Source organism: Hemitrygon akajei, chromosome 6 (assembly GCF_048418815.1).
Source record: "Hemitrygon akajei chromosome 6, sHemAka1.3, whole genome shotgun sequence".
Taxonomy (NCBI): domain Eukaryota; kingdom Metazoa; phylum Chordata; class Chondrichthyes; order Myliobatiformes; family Dasyatidae; genus Hemitrygon; species Hemitrygon akajei.
Window position 1 is genome coordinate 166,065,921 of NC_133129.1, and position 19,221 is coordinate 166,085,141.

General features: G+C 41.7%; 1 protein-coding gene across 7 annotated transcripts in view; it reads right to left on the reverse strand.

The window, feature by feature from the left end:
* LOC140729669 (potassium voltage-gated channel subfamily A member 4-like) overlaps window positions 1-19,221 on the reverse strand; it is a 254,785-nt gene that overhangs the window by 205,366 nt on the left and 30,198 nt on the right. For 4 of the 7 annotated variants that reach the window (XM_073049714.1, XM_073049713.1, XM_073049711.1 and 1 more), the window contains exon 2: window positions 9,132-9,379. The exons of 2 other annotated variants lie outside the window; for them this stretch is intronic. The gene's annotated coding sequence lies outside the window, so the exon portion shown is untranslated. Of the gene's footprint in view, window positions 1-2,484; window positions 2,497-9,131; window positions 9,380-19,221 lie in introns of those variants that run through there. One more of the 7 variants, XM_073049715.1, reaches the window with a different exon arrangement.

The following is a 19,221-nucleotide window of genomic DNA, read 5'->3' on the forward strand; positions in this document are numbered from 1 at the left end:
TATTAAATTGGTTGGCAGACAGGAAACAAAGAGTAGGGATTAACGGGTCCTTTTCAGAATGGCAGGCAGTGACTAGTGGGGTACCACAAGGCTCAGTGCTGGGACCGCAGCTATTTACAATACACATTAACGATTTAGATGAAGGGATTATAAGTAACATTAGAAAATTTGCAGATGACACAAAGCTGGGTGGCAGTGTGAAATATGAGGAGGATGTTAGGAGAATGCAGGGTGACTTGAACAGGTTGGGTGAGTGAGCAGATGCATGGCAGATGCAGTTTAATGTGGATAAATGTGAGGTTATCCACTTTGATGGCAAGAACAGGAAGGCAGATTACTATCTGAATGGTGTCAAGTTAGGAAAAGGGGAAGTACAACGAGATCTAGGTGTCCTTGTTGATCAGTCACTGAAAGTAAGCATGCAGGTACAGCAGGCAATGAGGAAAGCTAATGGCATGTTGACCTTCATAACAAGGGGAGTTGAATATAGGAGCAAAGAGGTCCTTCTGCAGTTGTACAGGGCCCTGGTGAGACCACACCTGGAGTATTGTGTTCAGTTTTGGTCTCCAAATTTGAGGAAGGACATTCTTGCTATTGAGGGAGTGCAGTGTAGGTTCACGAAGTTGATTCCCGGGATGGCGGGACTGTCATATGTTGAAAGATTGGAGCGACTGGGTTTGTATACACTGGAATTTAGAAGGATGAGAGGGGATCTGATTGAAACATATAAGATTATTAAGGGATTGGACATGCTAGAGGCAGGAAACATGTTCCCGATGTTGGGGGAGTCCAGAACCAGAGGCCACAGTTTAAGAATAAGGGGTAGGCCATTTAGAACAGAGTTCAGGAAAAACTTTTTCACCCAGAGAGTTGTGGATCTATGGAATGCTCTGCCTCAGTAGGCAGTAGAGGCCAAATCTCCAGATGCTTTCAAGAATGAGTTAGATAGAGCTCTTCAAGATAGCAGAGTCAAGGGATATGGGGAGAAGGCAGGAACGGGGTACTGATTGTGGATGATCAGCCATGAACACATTGAATGGTGGTGATGGCTCGAAGGGCCAAATGGCCTACTCCTGCACCTATTGTCTATTGCCCACCAAAAACGAATCTCAGGGTTGTATTTGTGACATATATGTACTCTGATAATAAATTTACTTTGAACTTTGAATAATTTCCATCATTTTAAAATGTTTCAGAATGTGAACACTTTTGATGAGTTTGATAAGCAACAAAGCCAGTGTGTGATGCTAGGCAAGCTGCTAGTCTTTTTTTTTAGCTATTTCATGTTTCAACTTGCTCTGCAAAACCCCTCTCATCAGCAAAACCCACAAAATGGCACTTGCACATGTAATTCTCTACTATCATGTAGAGGTTCACCATTGATGATCAGGCTAGCACTTTATAAGATATGATATTAGGGGAAGTGACCAAGTAAATATTTTACTCACCATGCAGGTTAGCTGCAAGTGTGAACAGATCATTTTTGACAGAAAATTTTGGTCAAAAATATTTGAATAATGCTGGTAAAGAGTCCTTCCAGCTACTTAGTGCAACATTCATCTGAGCATCAAGTATTAGAAGAAACAATGTTTTGTTTCAGCTATGGTGCAGGAAAACCCAGGCAACATGGTCAGTACATTTGTTCTGGTAACTGTAAGTGCTTGATTTTTAAATTGCCCAATATACTAAAAATTATGAATTTGCGTAGCTTTTATATAAACAGAAAGTCACAAGACATGGAGTCCAGCAATAAAACAAATTAATGGATTCAGAAGACCACATCTGTCAATAAATACTAGACTTGTTCATTTGATAGTCCACATGTGGTAATCTGGGTCTTACTGCCATTGAAGCATCTGAACTCTGGTCGTTCCATCTAGAAGCTGTAGGATATGTATGATACAAAAGCAAAAACTTTCTGCAAAGTTTTTCTGAAATGTTGATGATTGTTTTACTTAATAATGTAGTGCCAGTATGAAGAGCAAGGAAATGCAGATCTAACACTGCTTATTGAAAATTTAACATTGCAGCAACTTAACACTGCTGCCATACTCAACAGACAGTCCAACATCAGTGCAAGGTTAAAATCATTCATGGTGAAAATCACTCAGGATGCTTGTAACTTCACGAGAGTGACCAACAAACCAAAAGACCCTTAGAGATAGGAGCAGAATTAGGCCATCTGGCCCATCAAATCTGTTTCACCATTCAGTCATGGCTGACTTAGCCTCCTTTTTAACCCCAGTAATGCTAATGTATTCTGTGTACCGCTGAATTTAAACTCTTACTTTTCTACAGTTTAGTTACATCACAATGGAGCATGCTATTCAGATGTTTGTTTGAGGCAAACTGTATGCTTCAACTTTAAAACCTCTGTTATTCAGTTTTCATTACTTCCCCATTTAATTATATACTCATCCACACTAGCAATGAAATAATCAACATCTAATACACTTTTTAAATGTACTCACTTCACTCCCAAGCATCAGCACCAATCTGCAATGGTATAAAGAATGGATAGAGTATCGTTAAACACTGAGCACTACTGAGCAGCAATAATTGCACCTAGGACTGAAAAGATAATTTTTTCCCCCACACTCTATAAAGGAGGCAGAATATGGACTTTAAAGACCCAGACATTGGAAAGAAGCTACTTATTTCACATACATGATTTAACAGATAACAGAAAGCCTATCTAAGAGATTTACCACTATGGGTGGAATGGCGTAAAAGTTCACTTTTAAACTCTTATGCAATTCCTAGAACATGTAACTCCAATCTACATCAGAAATCCTGCGGCCAAATACATATACCAAAAGAGAGTAATTTGCATATATTAATGGAAACAAACAATTGCTTTGGCAATTGTGAACTCAACTTGCAATCCATCCTACACACTAGGTTGTAGCTTGTCCACCTTGAAAATTGATGTCAGAAATGCAAAAGATGCCACTTATGTACTGGAGTTTATTCTCTTATCCAAATGTAAAATAAAATGGATCTTTGCCCATGGGAATGCTTTTCTGGCAACACAGACAAAATCCTACCATAGCGCCAGAGAGCAAAGTGAGATTTATTGTTCTATCAATAGAGAAAGAGCAGGGACTTGTAGAAAGATCTTTTAAAAGGACCAGATGCTGCTTCACTAACAACTCTGCCACTTCTGTACACCAAAACTCATCAATTTCCAATGAACTGTCAACAAGCATTCAGCAAATACTGAATGATGGCTTACTCCACCAAAATCCATCTCTGAGATTAAATGTATTCAGCTGCCATGAACATCTCAAAGATCTCATAAGCTCTACAAATGCCACTTTGGGGGGGGGGTATTACATGAGTTGTTGTGTCAGCAATAATTCTTTAAAATAACCACAGTGGACTGGCATTTGAGTGAAAGATAAATTCAAGGCAATTACTGAATTTGACATTAATCACACTTGGTATTTAGAGTGCAATTTCTTCTCACAACAATTCCTACATCTGCACTATCAGTATTCATTAATATAAATGCATTTTTATACCACTTTGAAGAAGTGGTCAAATAGATAGTAAGGGCATGAATACTAATGGAGGTTTGTGCAGATTGTCACAAAAAACACTGTTTTATGGCTGATTTCTGAATATTAGTTATGGTGCAACCTGCTCAATCAATATGTTTTTCCTCATTCAACTACATCCAATCCTTCTCCATCAGCTGATGACTTTTTCTTCCTCCCAAAGTCCTCTCAGTATTGCCATCCTACACAGCACACTTTAGCGACACATCAGCCCAACTGCTAAATGATCTTCCTGGTGTTCTCAATGCTGCGACTGAATCCAAGCTGGGGATTCAATGAGGCATTATCAGTCACGTTTGCAGATGGTATCACATGATGCTAAACAGCTGTTCCTTTCAATTTCTGGAAGAGTGAACTTGTGAGAGGATGGATGAGTGTCACTGGATAAAGCAGTTATGATAGAAACTAGCACAGGATTGCATGACTCTTATGCAATAATCATAGAAAGGTGAGACAATAACTGAAGGGCTGCTATTCTGGCTGACAAAAGCTGCTGATTAACTTCTGTTGCTTGTTGGATATTTGAGTACAACCCATAAAGACCTGGGCATAAGGAAAAACAGTCCTTCCTATGTATCCAAGAATTCTCTATTTTGATATTATAGCACTACAAACTGCAGGTAATTGCTCTTTTGATAGTCTGGAAAGAAGACTAAAACAAAAGACTACTGATGAGTTTTCATAGCTATAGACAGAGCAAGTCCACCTCCATCAAACACATGCATGTTGTGCTGCATGAGGATGCAAGTATCAGAGGACAGATGAAATAAGCCTAATTATGGCATTATATGGAAGACAACCTTGTTGCCTAGTTGAAGCCCTCTATGTTCTCCATTCTTCTAATGGTCTCAATAGCTGGTTTTCCTAGATAACGAGGCTGCTGCTAATACTCATCTATTTTTTAATTATTCTTCCATCAAAAAATTATGAAGCAAACCTTCCTGAAAGCTTAATCAGGATCAAAATAAAACAACTAAAAAAGACAAAAACAAACTATTTTCAGCTACTTAAAATTAATCAAGCACAACAGCATATAGATGCCTATGAAATGAGGGCCCACATTTGAGTTAGAGTGTTTTCCATAGAACTGGCAATCCTCCAATGTTTATATGATCTGGGTTTTTGGCTCACCAAATAAAATCAAAATGGCTTTTTGATTACTTTAAATAATTCTTATTTAAAAGGCCCTCATGGAACCTGCCCCATGCATTAAAATTCTTGATGTTGTCTGACCTACTGAGTTTTTCCAGCAATTTCTGTCAGAATGGTCCATTTTCACACAAAGTATCAGAGACAGTTTCTCAGTGATCCCCACTGTAACGGTTATTATTTATTTCCCAAATAGTATTAAAATATGGTCATAACATTACTATTTCTGGGGGCTTATATACACAATTTGGCTGAAACATTTTCCATATTATAACAATTATAGTTACAAAGCACTAAATTCACTAAAATTGTCCAAGTCGCTATGCATAATATCATAGCCTCAATTTCAATATTGATAGTTTTACTGAAAAGTTATCTTAAAATGTTCTTTTTCCCAATTAAAGAAGAAAATATCAATTATGGATATCTGAACAATTTAAACATTAAGTATCTTTGGTTTATTAAACCAGACTGCTAGGGAAGAGCCTGATTAATACATAACATCACTAATATAGAATTCTATCAGATGATAAATGAAAATGTTCCATTCCTACCTTTAACTAGCACGTTGAAGTAACCTATAGGGAATCCCACACAAGGACTCCCAAGTCCCCATGCATCTCAGGTTTTTTTTTGTATTTTCTGTCCATTTAGGTAATAGTCAACCATTTCATTTCTTCTACCAAAATGCATGACCATACACCTCCTGACACTTTATTTCCTTGCCCTTTCTCTTAATCTGTTTAAGTTCTTCTGTAGCCACTCTACTTTCTCAAAACTACCTGCCCCTCACCTATCTTCATACCGTCTGCAAACTTTGCAACAAATCCATTAATTCCATCATCCAAATCATTAACATATAATGTAAAAAGAATCATCCCAGCACAGACCCACATGGAACACCACTGATCACTGGCAGCCAAACAGAAAAGAATCCCTTTATTCTCGCTCTTTGCCTCCTGCTAATCAGCCACTGTTTTATCCATGCTACAATCTGAACTCCCTATGCAAAACCTTGTCACTCGTCAATGTGATTGGTACCTACATTGCCAATAACTTAGACAATAGACAATAGGTGCAGAAGTAGACCATTCGGCCCTTCGAGCCTGCACCACCATTTTGAGATCATGGCTGATCAATTACTATCAATACCCGGTTCCTGCCTTGTCCCCATATCCCTTGATTCCCCTATCCATAAGATACCTATCTAGCTCCTTCTTGAAAGCATCCAGAGAATTGGCCTCCACTACCTTCCGAGGCAGTGCATTCCAGACCCCCACAACTCTCTGGGAGAAAAAGTTTTTCCTTAACTCTGTCCTAAATGACCTACCCCTTATTCTCAAACCATGCCCTCTGGTACTGGACTCTCCAAGCATCTGGAACATATTTCCTGCCTCTATCTTGTCCAATCCCTTAATAATCTTATATGTTTCAATCAGATCCCCTCTCAATCTCCTTAATTCCAGCGTGTACAAGCCCACTAGCTGTTCTTCTAGCTGTTCACCTTCCCACTAAGAATGCTGAGGACTCAATGTGAGATATCCCAGACCCTGGCATTCAAGAGGCAACATACTATCCGGGAATCTCATTCTTGCCCATAAAACCATCGTAACAATTCCCCTAACACCTCTTCTCCCCACTTCCGTGAGTCACAGAAGTGGACTCAGTGCCAGAAACCCAACTACTGTGACTTTTCTCTGTTAGGAAATCTCCCCCACTCCCCACACCAACAGTATCCAAAGTGATACACCTGTTGTTGAGGGCAAAGGCCTTAGAGTTATTCTGCAGTTGGCTCCTTAACCCCTTTCCCCTTCTTGACTGTCACTCTTTTCCTGTCTCTCTCTCTCCCCCTCTTTCTCCCCCTCAACCATCACCCTTCCCCCTGCAGATCTTGTTACCCTAAAAATTACAAGGCATAAAAAGTCAGAGCTTTTGGATATTGTCAGAGTATCTGTTTAAACCTACTTGACATTCCTTAAGACTAAAGTGAGCCACAAACACAGTGAGGTTGGAAAGCAGTAGTCTGACAGAGAAAAACAATCCAGCTGGTTTCCTGAATTCATGGAGTAATGTGGGTGAATTTTGTAACATTTTATTTATTACTTCCATTAAATGGGGCCTGTGTGAACCACCAAGTTAGTTCAAGATTCAATTTCCTCAAAATAGCCCAAGGTAGCTTGAAATATTTATTTCACCAATATTGTACTAATTTATTCGTCTATTATATTTCTACATTTTGTTAATAAAAAATTACTAAACTAATCTGACCTTTGTAGGAACTTAACTAGCTGCTTCTAACAGCAAACGCCAAAGCAGCTCTAATTTTGCACTTCAACAAATATTTGAGAAGCATTTCTGCCAACAGCTTATTTTTCTTGCCAAAGTTGGCAAAAACACAGAAAAACATCAATTCCTAATGGTTTCAAGTATTTATTCATAAAATAGCAATTTCACGTAAATTAAATTCTACTTGAACGTTTGCTTGTTTTGAGAAGACTTCAGATCAATTTATCACATAAAACCAAAGCTTTTATGAACTGAAACCCTGATAATATATTACAAGCTTAAAATGAACATTTGAGAAAAAAAGAAATGATTTCACAATAAAATTTATTAGATCAATTTGCTCAATATTATCCTCTTATCCATATCTAAAACAAATCATATTTGTAATTATTAAGAGGCAACACGAGTGACTCTGTAGATGCTGGAAATAAATAAAAACACAAAATGCTGGCCAAAACGTTTTCACTACCTCCTCCCATAGATGCTGTCTGGCCTGCTGAGTTCTGCCAGCATTTTGTGTTTTTATTTGTAATTATTAACTTTATTTTACATTTTTATCTGTGTTAGCTAAAATTTGAACACAGACTGGTTTATCCAGCTATACAAATTTTACTGCATATGAATGCAGACTAACTAAAAATGACAGTCCCATAGCAGTATGACATTTTCATTTCAGATCCTCGTTATTTTATGTTTTTTGCTCATTAATTTGTCACCATCACTGTTGCTATTTTAATATACCATATCTAAAAGACACATTCAATTCTCCTGTAGAAATATTTCAAAGGAACATGGACCATTTTGTCCAGGACAATAAGACCTTAGTAGGATAACTCTGGATCTAACAAGATAAATAACTGTTGTACCTTCATCCTTCGAACACAGTACCATTCTCTCAAACACCCACTGCCCTGTAATAATTAAAATAATTCCCTCCCCCTCAATGAAATTGCAAGTCTCCAATGCCCTTCTTCCACCTCAACTGGAGTCACATCTTTCAGAAAGAAAAATGTGTGTAGTTGTTAGAAGTCAATGATATCAGCCCCAAGAGATGATTGAAACCAGAACATCTCAGCTGATCGGGCAATTGTGGAAAGAGCAACAGTTACTGCCTGAGTTCCTTAGGGAACCAGGACCAACAACCTTCAGCTCTTTTATTGTTTATCTTCCTGAAGGTGAAAATTTGAATGTATGAATGCATGCTGGTGACTGCTACGCTCAGTTTCGTTCACTATTCCGCAGCAAATGCAGCAGGTTCCATAATGGCTGATAAGTGGCAAATAACATTTGTACCAGAGAATTTCCAAATAATGACCATCTGTGACAATACCCATCAAGTGAAAGACCTCACTAGGACTTACTAGTATACTGGTCCTGAGTGAGACAAGGAAACTGGAACTCCTAAAGTACTGGAAACAATGAATAACTCTATATCTTAGCTATTATTTATAAGAGGCAGTTGGGGAAAAAGTCCAAAAAAAAACAAGTTTCTGGGATTTATAGCTATAATATGATTGAGAAATTGGCATCATGTTTAGACTTTTACTTTAACATCCATATGAACTAGTGCTACTTAACTTACACAATTTATACACAATTACAACAAAGAAAATATTCAACAAAATTATATTGCAGAATTTTCATAATCTTATATTCTCATTGTTGTCTAGTTCTGAAATTCATTTTTGAAGCATTGATTGTTCAATCATGTTAAAATTAGATTTTCCATGTTAACAATGTTAACATCTGGACATTCAAATAATCTCTTTTGTTGTTTGATTTTATCATTCTGATGTCTTGATAATTTATTTCTCTGCTAAATTATTATTTATAAATATACTTAATGTGAACAAATTTTTAAAATCCTTTCAAATTTTAAGTATACATAATTTAAAAGAAGCTTATGAAAAAGAAATTTCATCAACACTGAAATGTAATTTATATCTCTGCCAAACACATTTCAATGTAAGCAACTGCACAGTAAAAGCTGAACTCAGCATCAGCAAATAAATATGCAAATATTAATCTTTATTTTTTGCCAGATACCACAGAAATAATTGTTCAAAGTTCAAACAGGACAACTGCCAAAAATAACTTGATCAAAACATAAAAGAAGTGTATATTAATTGTCCTTACCTTGGATCCTGCAGAACCCATCTGCCTCATTACTCAGTTGGATTTTCATTGCTGTTGAACTTTGTTTCGTCTATGTCCCTTGTGATTTTGTATTATGACACTGATTAGAATTCAACACGTCTACAAAATCACCACAAATTCCGTTTTCAAACTGTTACAGTTAAAGTCTGTTATGTAGACTCCAAGGAATGGTCATGAACCATCTTGAATTATATTACAGGTACACACAATGTCTATAATCATGTTCACTGCGAACAGAAAATAAAAGATCACATTCAAATATAAGTTATTAATAATGTTTTAACTTCATCTGCTTCACAGTACATTGTACAAGATACATTATATTATAAAATTACCATTAAATCAAGGTGGACAATGAACTTTGTTACAAATTTAAAATATGTACTCTATTATAATATTTTATACATAATTATGTATACCTACAAGAAACATGTTATAAAAATTAATAAATATGAGCAAAAATAGACCTCACATAACGTCAAGTCTTCCTGATATTCTATAAAATTAGGGATGTTCTTGTCTTGCAGCAATTTTACCACTGGTTTCTCACAATCAGTTGATTTCTTTTGGAAGTAAAATTCTATCAACTGCAATAACAGAAATTGCTAGAAATAGCAAGTGAGACCACACCTAAAGACTCTTGGAACTGAAGCACTGACTGTTTCTTTTTCCACATGCAGCCTGACCTACTTCTGGCATCTGCAGTTTTTAACTGATTTTCTATCAATTAATCAAAAGCTCAATTACCAGAGCCTTTTGATGAAGACCACAACAATGCAAAGTTGATTCATCAGCATGTTTCTTGGGATGGAGATTTTAGGAGAGGAGAAGGCAGATAAGGCTGAGAAGAAATCTAATTAAAATATACAAAGTTATGAGAAGGACAGATAAGAGTAGGTAGCGAGAATCAATCACCTTTAGTAGAGATGTCTACAATCAGAGGGTACAGGTTTAAGATAAGGGAAAGGCGCTTTAAACAGGATTGAATACAGTAATACTTCTTTTTACCAAGGGAGAAACTGAAACCTGCAATATACTACCTAAGTAGTAGAAGCAGCATTGTCACAACATTTAAGAAATACTTGCATAAGCACTTGTAGCACTATGGTATACAAATCATGGTAAATAGTAGGCACTTACAGAGGTATGGGCATCTTTTGATAGATTTTGTTTCTTCCCTCTCACATGGGCATTATAAATGTAGTGGGCATGTTTACTAGAGCTGTGGGGGTAATTTAATCTAATTTGGCAGGGAGATGGGAAATGAAGTGATAGGGCTGAAGATGGGGCACTAGACGCAGTGTACAATGAAAGTGTGTGGAAGGACAGGCAGATGATAGGGCAAGATTCCAGTCAGTGTTATGAGTTAAAGTGTAATGGGGGGGCAAAATCAAAAAGGGTGATGAATACAGGACTGTAGGTGTTACATCTGAATGCAGGCAGTATGTAGAATAAGGTAGATGATCTTTAGCACAGTCAGAGATTGACAGATATGATGTGAGCATTTTTAAGTCATGGCTGAAAGGAGATCATATTTAGGAACTAACATCCAAGAATATACATTGTATCAAAAAGACAGACAGGTAGGCAGAGGGGGTGAGGTGGCTCTGTTGGTAAAAATAAAATGAAATCAACTTCTCAGAAAGAGGTGACATAAGAGCAGAAGATGTATAGTTAAGAAACTGCAAGGGTAAAAAGGCCCTGATGGGAGTTATATACAAATCTCTGAAAAGTAGACAGGATACAAATTACAATGGGAGACTAAAAAAGAGCATGTAGAAAGGGCAATGTTGCGATAATCATAGTGGATTTCAACATGCAGGTAATTTGGGAAAATCAGGTTGGTGCTGGATTCCAGGACAGTAAATTTGTAGAATGCTTACAGAGTGGCTTTTTGGAGCACTTAAAGTTGAGCCCACTGGGGAAATGGCAATTCTGGACTGGGTGTCTTTAATGACCCCAATTTGATTAAAGATTATAGGGCAAAAGAACACTTAGGAAGCAGTGACCATAATATGAGAGAATTCAATCTGCAGTTTGAGAAAAAGGTAAAATTGAACATATTAGTATTACAGTGGAGTGAAGGAGTAAAAGGAAGCATGAAAGAGGAGCTGGCCAAAGCTGATTAGAAGGGGGCGCTAGCAGGGATGACAGCAAAATAGCAGTGGCTGGTGTTTCTGGGGGAAATTCAGAAGTCACAGGAAAGATGCATCCCGAAGATGAAGAAGTATTCTAAAAGGAGCACAAAAGTTAAAGAGAGGGCATATAACAAAAATTAACCAACCAAAGGCACTAGAAAAGCCATAAAGAGAAAATAGATGAAATCTGAAAGTAAGCTAGCCAATAATATAAAAGGAGATATAATACATTTTTCAGATATATAAAGAGTAAAACAGAGACGGGAGTGGATATCGGACCACTGGAGAGGTAGCAATGGCAGGAACAAAGAAATGACAGACGAACAAAAAGTACTTTGCATCGGCTCTCACGCGGACGTCACAAGCAGAATGCTAGAAATGTGTGAGTGTCCGGGGGCAGAAGTGTCATTGCTATTACCAAGGAGAAGCTGAAAAGTCTCAAGGTAGATAAGTCACCTATACCAGATGGACTACACCCCAAGGTTCAGAAAGAAATAGCTGGAGAGATTGTGGAAGCATTAGTACTTTCAAGAATTGCTGGTTTTTGGCATGGTTCCGGAGTACTGGAAAATTGCAAATGTTATTCCACTCTTTAACAAGGGAGGGAGGCAGAAGAAAGAAAATTAGAGGCCAGTTAGCTTGACTTCAGTGGTTGAAAAAATGTTGGAGTCTATTATTAAGGTTGAGGTTTCGGGGTACTTGAAGGCACAAGATAAAATAAATCATAATCAGCAGGGTTTCCAAAAGGAGAAATCTTGCCTGACAGATATGTTGAAATTCTTTGAGTAAATAATACACAGGATAGACAAAAGAGTGTCAGTGGATGTTGTTTATTTGGATTTTCAAAAGGCCTTTAACAAAGTGCTACACATGAGGCTGCTTATCAAGATAAAAGCCCATGGTATTATAGGAAAGATATTAATATGGATAGATTGGCTAACTGGCAGGAAGCAAAGAGCAGGAATAAAGGGGGCCTTTTCTGGTTAGCTGCTGATGACTAGTGGATGATACAAAGATACATGGAGGTAGAGATAGTGCTGAGGAAGTAGGGAATCTACAGAAGTAGAGATTGGGAGAATCGGGAAAGAAATGGCAGATAGAATATAGTGCAGGTAAGTGTATGACCATGCACTTTGATAGAAGGAATAAAGGCATTGACTATTTTATAAACAGGAGAAAATTCAAAAATCAGAGGGGCAAAGGAACTCAGGAGTCCTTATGCGAGATTCTCTGAAGTTTAACTTGCAGACTGAGTAGGTGATAAGGAAGACAACTTCAATGTTAGCATTCATTTCAAGAGGGTTAAAATATAAGATCAAGAATGTGATGCTGAAGCTTCATAAAGCATTCTTCAGACTGCACTTGGGAGTATTGTGAAAAGGTGTGTTGGCATTGGTCCAGAAGTGGTTCACAAGAATAGTTCCAGGAATGAAACAGTTAACATATCAGGAGCATTTGATGACTCTGAACCTATACTCATTAGAGTTTCGAAGAATGGGGAGGGATCTCACTGAAGCCTATCGAATGTTGAAAAGCCTAGACAGAGTGGATGTGAAGGGGATGTTTCTTATTGTATGTGCCTAGAACCAGAAGGCACAGTCTCAGAATTAAGGGATATCCATTTAGAACAGATGAAGAAACGTTTCTTTAGCCAAATGGTGGTGAATCTGTGGAATTCATTTTCATGGCCAACTTTTCAGGCCAAGTCACTGGGTATATTAAAAGCAGAGTTTTTGATTAATCAGGTCAAATGTTATGGGGAGAAGGTAGGAGAATGGGGTTGAGAGGAGTAATAAATCAGCCATTGATGGAATAGTGGAGCAGACTCAAATGGGCCAAATGACATAATTCTACTCCTATGTCTTATGGATGTGGTGAGCCAAAGTCTGCTTCAATGTTGAATGACTCTCAGATACATACTCCCCCGTACTTGCATAAATACAGCTAGTTGGGATTTACATTGCTATACTGGAAGGCTTGACACAAATCCCTGCCCGCATGGTGATGCAGTGGGAATCTATGAACTGGGAACCTGGTGTGAATCATTGCTTTCCGCTTGTGCCCTTGCAGCAATGAACGGCTCATTGTTCGGGGTGGACAGGCTGCCTACATGCATTGGAATTCAGTAGTAAGGACAAACACTATACTGCTCAGTACTTCCAGATACAAAATTCCAGATAGCTTTTGAACTGACTTGATAATTTCAGGCCACTCCAGAGATCAGGCAGGATGTAGATATAGCAGAAACTGAGCATTTAAGCTGTCTAACCTGAAAGAGATTGCTAATTGCCGACTTCAAGCAGCAGTAAGGGCATTACATTTTGGCAGATCTGCACGGGCAAGGGGTGATGGGTTAGCCAACTATCAGCGTGAAGCTTGAAAGAGCAATGAGTGGCAAATACTTAAGACTGTCATGGGGACAGCAAGGGAAATCCAAGATCACCGTTCGGAGAGAAATGCATTGCAAGCACAGCAGTTAAGTAGGAAAGGTTGGGTATTTCTACTTTAGTTTACCATTTTCATTTTCTCAAGTAAAAGTAAATGCAGAGACTTAGTGATAGTGTTTGAAGTAGAATAAAATTAGAGCAGAAAATTAAAAAGAAGCAACAGAAGAGCTTAATTGAAATCACTTTATACTTATTCAGGCTACACATATCTCAAAGACTGCTGTATGGCAATGAACACAATTAAGAAGGGAATATCAGCCTCCATTACATTCTACAGGAAAGGCTGTAGTCAATGGCCCACATTCACCAATCAGGATGGAAACCTAAGTTACACATCTCAGCACAAATGGCCACACCACATACTCCACACCACCAATGCCAGCCCTCACTCTCGGCCTATTCACAACAATCTACGGCTGACACAATGCTCTGAGAGCAACAGTGGAGGGCAGGGATTCCTGGCAGGTTCCCAACATTAGCAACACACTGCAATGAGGAAAACAAGAAGGGCACAGTTTGTTCCAGGTTCCCTATGCAGGAAAGCACAGCAAGGAGCATGGTGCTTAGCATTAGATTATCTCTCTAAATATAATTACATAATGACTCCTATTATCATTGATTCTATCAGCACCCACATTCATAGGATTGTACACTAAGCTAGGTACCAGTGTACTCTGATTTTCCATTTTTCCCTCCTGATCAATTTTTGAAATCGGTTGCATGTTTCTGAATAGCAGAGAATCAATTAATTAATTTAAAGTTATTCATGGCTTTCATTGCTACATGATCATTAGCTTCCTCTCCTTGTTAAATTATGTCTCTTGATTTAATCCAATACTTCCCATTATTCCTTGACGGTCAGTTTCCTGAGGATTACTTATTTCTCAATAAAATTTATATTTATTGAGATTTTTTTTAAGAAGTTTTGAGAACATTACTGGTTTGTTGATTTAATGTCATGGTAATAAATCTAATTTCCTTATCTACTCTAGCTATCTGAACCCTCATACTTACAGAATTGTTAAGTTCAACAATCTAGTTGTGACTAAGTATGTCATTCACTGATTCAGTGATAATTGCTCTTCCCTACAGGATTCCTCATTATATTACAAAATAGCCAAGTCTCATTACAAAAGATGAAATCTAAAATAGTCTATTCCCTGGTTGGTTCCATGATGAATTATTCCTAGGAATGCTCCTGAATTCATTATATGAACTCATTCTTCAAATTGCTTTTATCCAATTTATGTAAAAAACTTAACCCCCCCCCCCCCAACACATACAGAAATTTGATTTACCTAATAAAAGTTGCTCCTATTTTATGAACAGTGTTTCTACAAGTGTAGCTGATTATTTTTTTTATATGTGTGGGAAGTTGTGCAATGAACATTTCTCAGGCAGGGTTGATTTTTATCCCTTGTTGCATTATACCTACACCCAAACAGATTTTACTCTCACATGATCTAAATTGGGATACTCTTGTTATTGCTCTTTATATCTGCAAGTGGGATTAATTTACTGCACACGATGATCTGCATGGACGAGTTGGCCCAAAACGCATGTTTCCATGGTGTATTACTATATGACTACGGTATACTTCAGCACACCCATTTCTTATCCCAATCCTTTCCTTTCTGCCTACTAAACCCTCCATACCACCCCATTTTGATTTTTTTCCCATCTTCTGTCAGTCTCTCATTTATAAATGCCTCATGATTTTTTTAATATATTGTGGTGACCCACTTTCTGCGCAGGCGAACCGGCTCACAAATAGCCAGCGCGCGGGGGGAGACTTTGGTAATGCACCTCTGACGTCATTTCCGCCTGAAGAGGGCAGGCGCTAGGGATTAAATGCCAGCGCCGAAGTTTGAATAAACTAGTCTCGAAACGACTTACCGACTGCGTGACGTTATTTCAGCGCTGTGTGTAACACATTGCTACATTGGTGACCCTGACGGTCCAAACGGGATTTGGACCAAAGATGACTGACTCTTCATCTGTTCACGCAGTTTCGCTACAACTGCCGACTTTCTGGACGCTGTGACCACACGTGTGGTTTAGCCAAGCAGAAGCCCAGTTCCAGATTCGGCAGATATCTTCTGATTCCACACATTACTATCACGTGGTGAGCACCCTTGACCAGGAGATGGCCGCCCAGATTGCGGAATTCATACAGTCATCCCCGGAAGAAGGCAAATATGAAGCATTCAAATTGCTGCTCATTGGGACCTTTGGCTTCTCACGGCGTGAGCGGGGTGCCCGCCTGCTTCACCTGGATGGTTTGGGAGACAGACTGCCTTCAGCATTGATGAACGAGATGCTGGCCCTGGCTGACGGACACAAGCCCTGCCTCATGTTCGAGCAAGCGTTCCTAGAGCAACTGCCCGAGGACATACATCTGCTGCTGGCCAACGCAGATTTCAGTGACCCCCAGAAGGTGGCGGCCTGGGCAGACGTGCTGTGGAAAGCCAAGTGGGAGAGCATGGCGCCCATCGGTCAGATTACCAGGCCACGTGGCCAACAGTGGACCAGACCAGGCCCGGCAGAGGGGCGCACACAACACAGAGGCAGGAGACCAGTGAACAGTGGTGTTTCTACCACCAGCGGTGGGGCACAAAAGCCCGCCATTGTCGCCCGCCCTGAAGGGCCAGGGCCAGGGCCAGCTGCCGCTAATGACTATGGCGGCTGGCCACCAGGACAGCCTCTTGTACGTCTGGGACAAACAGTCAGGATGCCGCTTCTTGGTCGACACCGGAGCGGAAATCAGCGTCATGCCCCTGACGGGGTACGACACCCGCAACAGGAAGCCAGGACCCACCCTGAGGGCCGCAAATGGCAGCACGATATGGACCTATGGCACCCACACAGTGCAGCTGCAGTTCGGCGCCAGCTGGTTCACGTGGGACTTCACAGCTGGCCGCCGTGGCCCAACCACTCCTGGGGGCAGACTTCTTGCAAGCTCACAGCCTGCTGGTCAACTTTCAAGGGAAAAGACTGGTACATGCCGAGACTTTCCAGACGTTCTCCCTGGGTGAAGCCAAGTTGACGGCCCCACACCTGGACTCCATCACGCTGTCGGACAACAAATTCACCAGAATCCTGGCGGACTTTCCGTCGATTCTGGCACCACAGTTCACGGCAGCCACGCCCAGACACGGGGTTCAGCACCACATCCCAACGAAGGGACCACCTCTCCATGCCCGCGCACGAAGGCTCCCCCCGGAAAAGCTCCGTCTGGCAAAAAAGGATGGAGAAATTGGGGATCGTACGGAGGTCCGACAGCCCATGGGCTTCCCCCATGCACATGGTGCCCAAAGCAGCTGGGGGTTGGAGACCATGCGGCGACTACCGCAGACTGAACGAGGCTACAACTCCAGACCGCTACCCCATGCCGCACATACAGGACTTTGCAGCAAACCTGCACGGGGCAAGAATATTTTCCAAAGTAGACCTCGTCCGGGGATACCATCAAATCCTGGTGCACCCTGAAAACATCCCCAAAACAGCACTCATCACCCCGTTCAGCCTGTTCAAGTTCCTCCGAATGCCGTTCGGCCTGAAGAATGCCGCACAGACGTTCCAGCAGCTAATGGATGCGGTGGGACATGACCTGTACTTTGCATTCATCTATTTGGACGACATCCTTATAGCCAGCAGTAGTTGCCAGGAGCATCTGTCACACCTCTGCCAGCTCTACTCCCGCTTGAGTGATTTCGGCCTCACGATCAACCCAGCCAAATGCCAGTTCAGTCTTGATACCATCGACTTCCTGGGCCACAGGATTACCAAAGATGGGGCAACACCTCTGCCCGCCAAGGTAGATGCGATCCGCCACTTTGCCCGGCCCAACACTGTCAAAGGCCTACAGGAGTTCGTTGGTATGGTGAACTTCTACTACCATTTCCTCCCCTCAGCAGCCCGTATCATGCGCCCTTTGTACACCCTGATGGCGGGTAAAGGCAAGGACAATACTTGGGACGAGGAGGCCGCAGCAGCTTTCGTTAAAGCCAAGGAAGCCTTGGAAGATGCTGCGATGCTGGTGCACCCCAGAACGGACGTTCCGACTGCACTCACGGTGGATGCATCCGACACAGCAGTCGGTGGGGTGCTGGAGCAGTTCATCGAGGGGCGCTGGCAACCCCTGGCGTTCTTCAGCAACACCTACGACCACCCGAACTCAAGTATAGTGCTTTCGTCCAGAACTGTTGGCACTGTATCTGGCAATCCAGCATTTCAGGTACTTCTTAGAAAGCAGGCCGTTCACCGTGTTCACAGACCACAAACCGTTGACCTTCGCGTTCACGAAGGTGTCCGATCCCTGGTCGGCTCACCAGCAGCGACATCTGTCCTACAACTCCAAGTACACAACGGACATCCAGCATGTCTCGGGAAAGGACAATGTCGTGGCGGACACACTCTCCAGACCAGCTATCCAGGCCCTGTCCCTGGGGGTGGACTATGCAGCACTGGCGGAGGCGCAGCAGGCAGACGACAAGATGCCCAGCTACAGGACCGCAGTCGCGGGTTTGCAGCTGCAGGACTTTCTCGTAGGCCCAGGTGAGAGGACCCTCCTGTGTGACGTGGCTACCGACCAACCTCGCCCCATTGTCCCGGCAGCCTGGAGGCAGCGAGTTTTCGACTCCATGCATGGTTTGGTGCACCCATCTATCAAGACAACCGTCCGGCTGGTCTCCAGCAAGTTCACGTGGCATGGACTTCGCAAGCAGATCAGTGAATGGGCCAGAACGTGCGCGCAGTGCCAAACAGCCAAGGTGCAGCGGCACACTAAAGCCCCGCCGCAGCAGTTCGAACCCACCCACTGGAGGTTCGACCACATTCATGTGGATATCGTGGGCCCCCTACCGGTGTCCCGAGGAGCGCGGTACCTCCTAACTATGGTAGACCGGTTCATGAGGTGGCCAGAGGCGGTCCCGCTCACCGACACATCTGCCGATTCCTGCGCCCAAGCACTGATTGCAACCTGGGTAGCACACTTCGGGGTACCGGCCCACATTACCTCTGACAGAGGTGCCCAGTTCACCTCCAGCCTGTGGTCGGCTGTGGCCAGCCTGTTGGGAACGCAGCTACACCACACTACTGCCTACCACCCACAGTCGAACGGATTAGTGGAACGCTTCCACCGTCACTTGAAGTCGGCTTTCATGGCCCGCCTGAGAGGACCTAACTGGGTGGACGAGCTTCCCTGGGTCCTGCTTGGAATTCGCACAGTGCCCAAAGAGGATCTGCACGCCTCGTCGGCCGAGTTGGTGTACGGCGCGCCCCTGGCCGTCCCGGGAGAGTTCATACCAGCTCCAAGGGGGCAAGAGGAAGAACCCGCAGCAGTCCTGGACAGACTACGCGAAGGCTCGGGAACCGGGCCCCCGTATCGACTTCACAGCACAGACGGACCCCGACCCATGTACCCAAAGACCTGTAGGACTGTAAGTTTGTGTTTGTACGAAGGGGCGGACACTGGGCACCGCT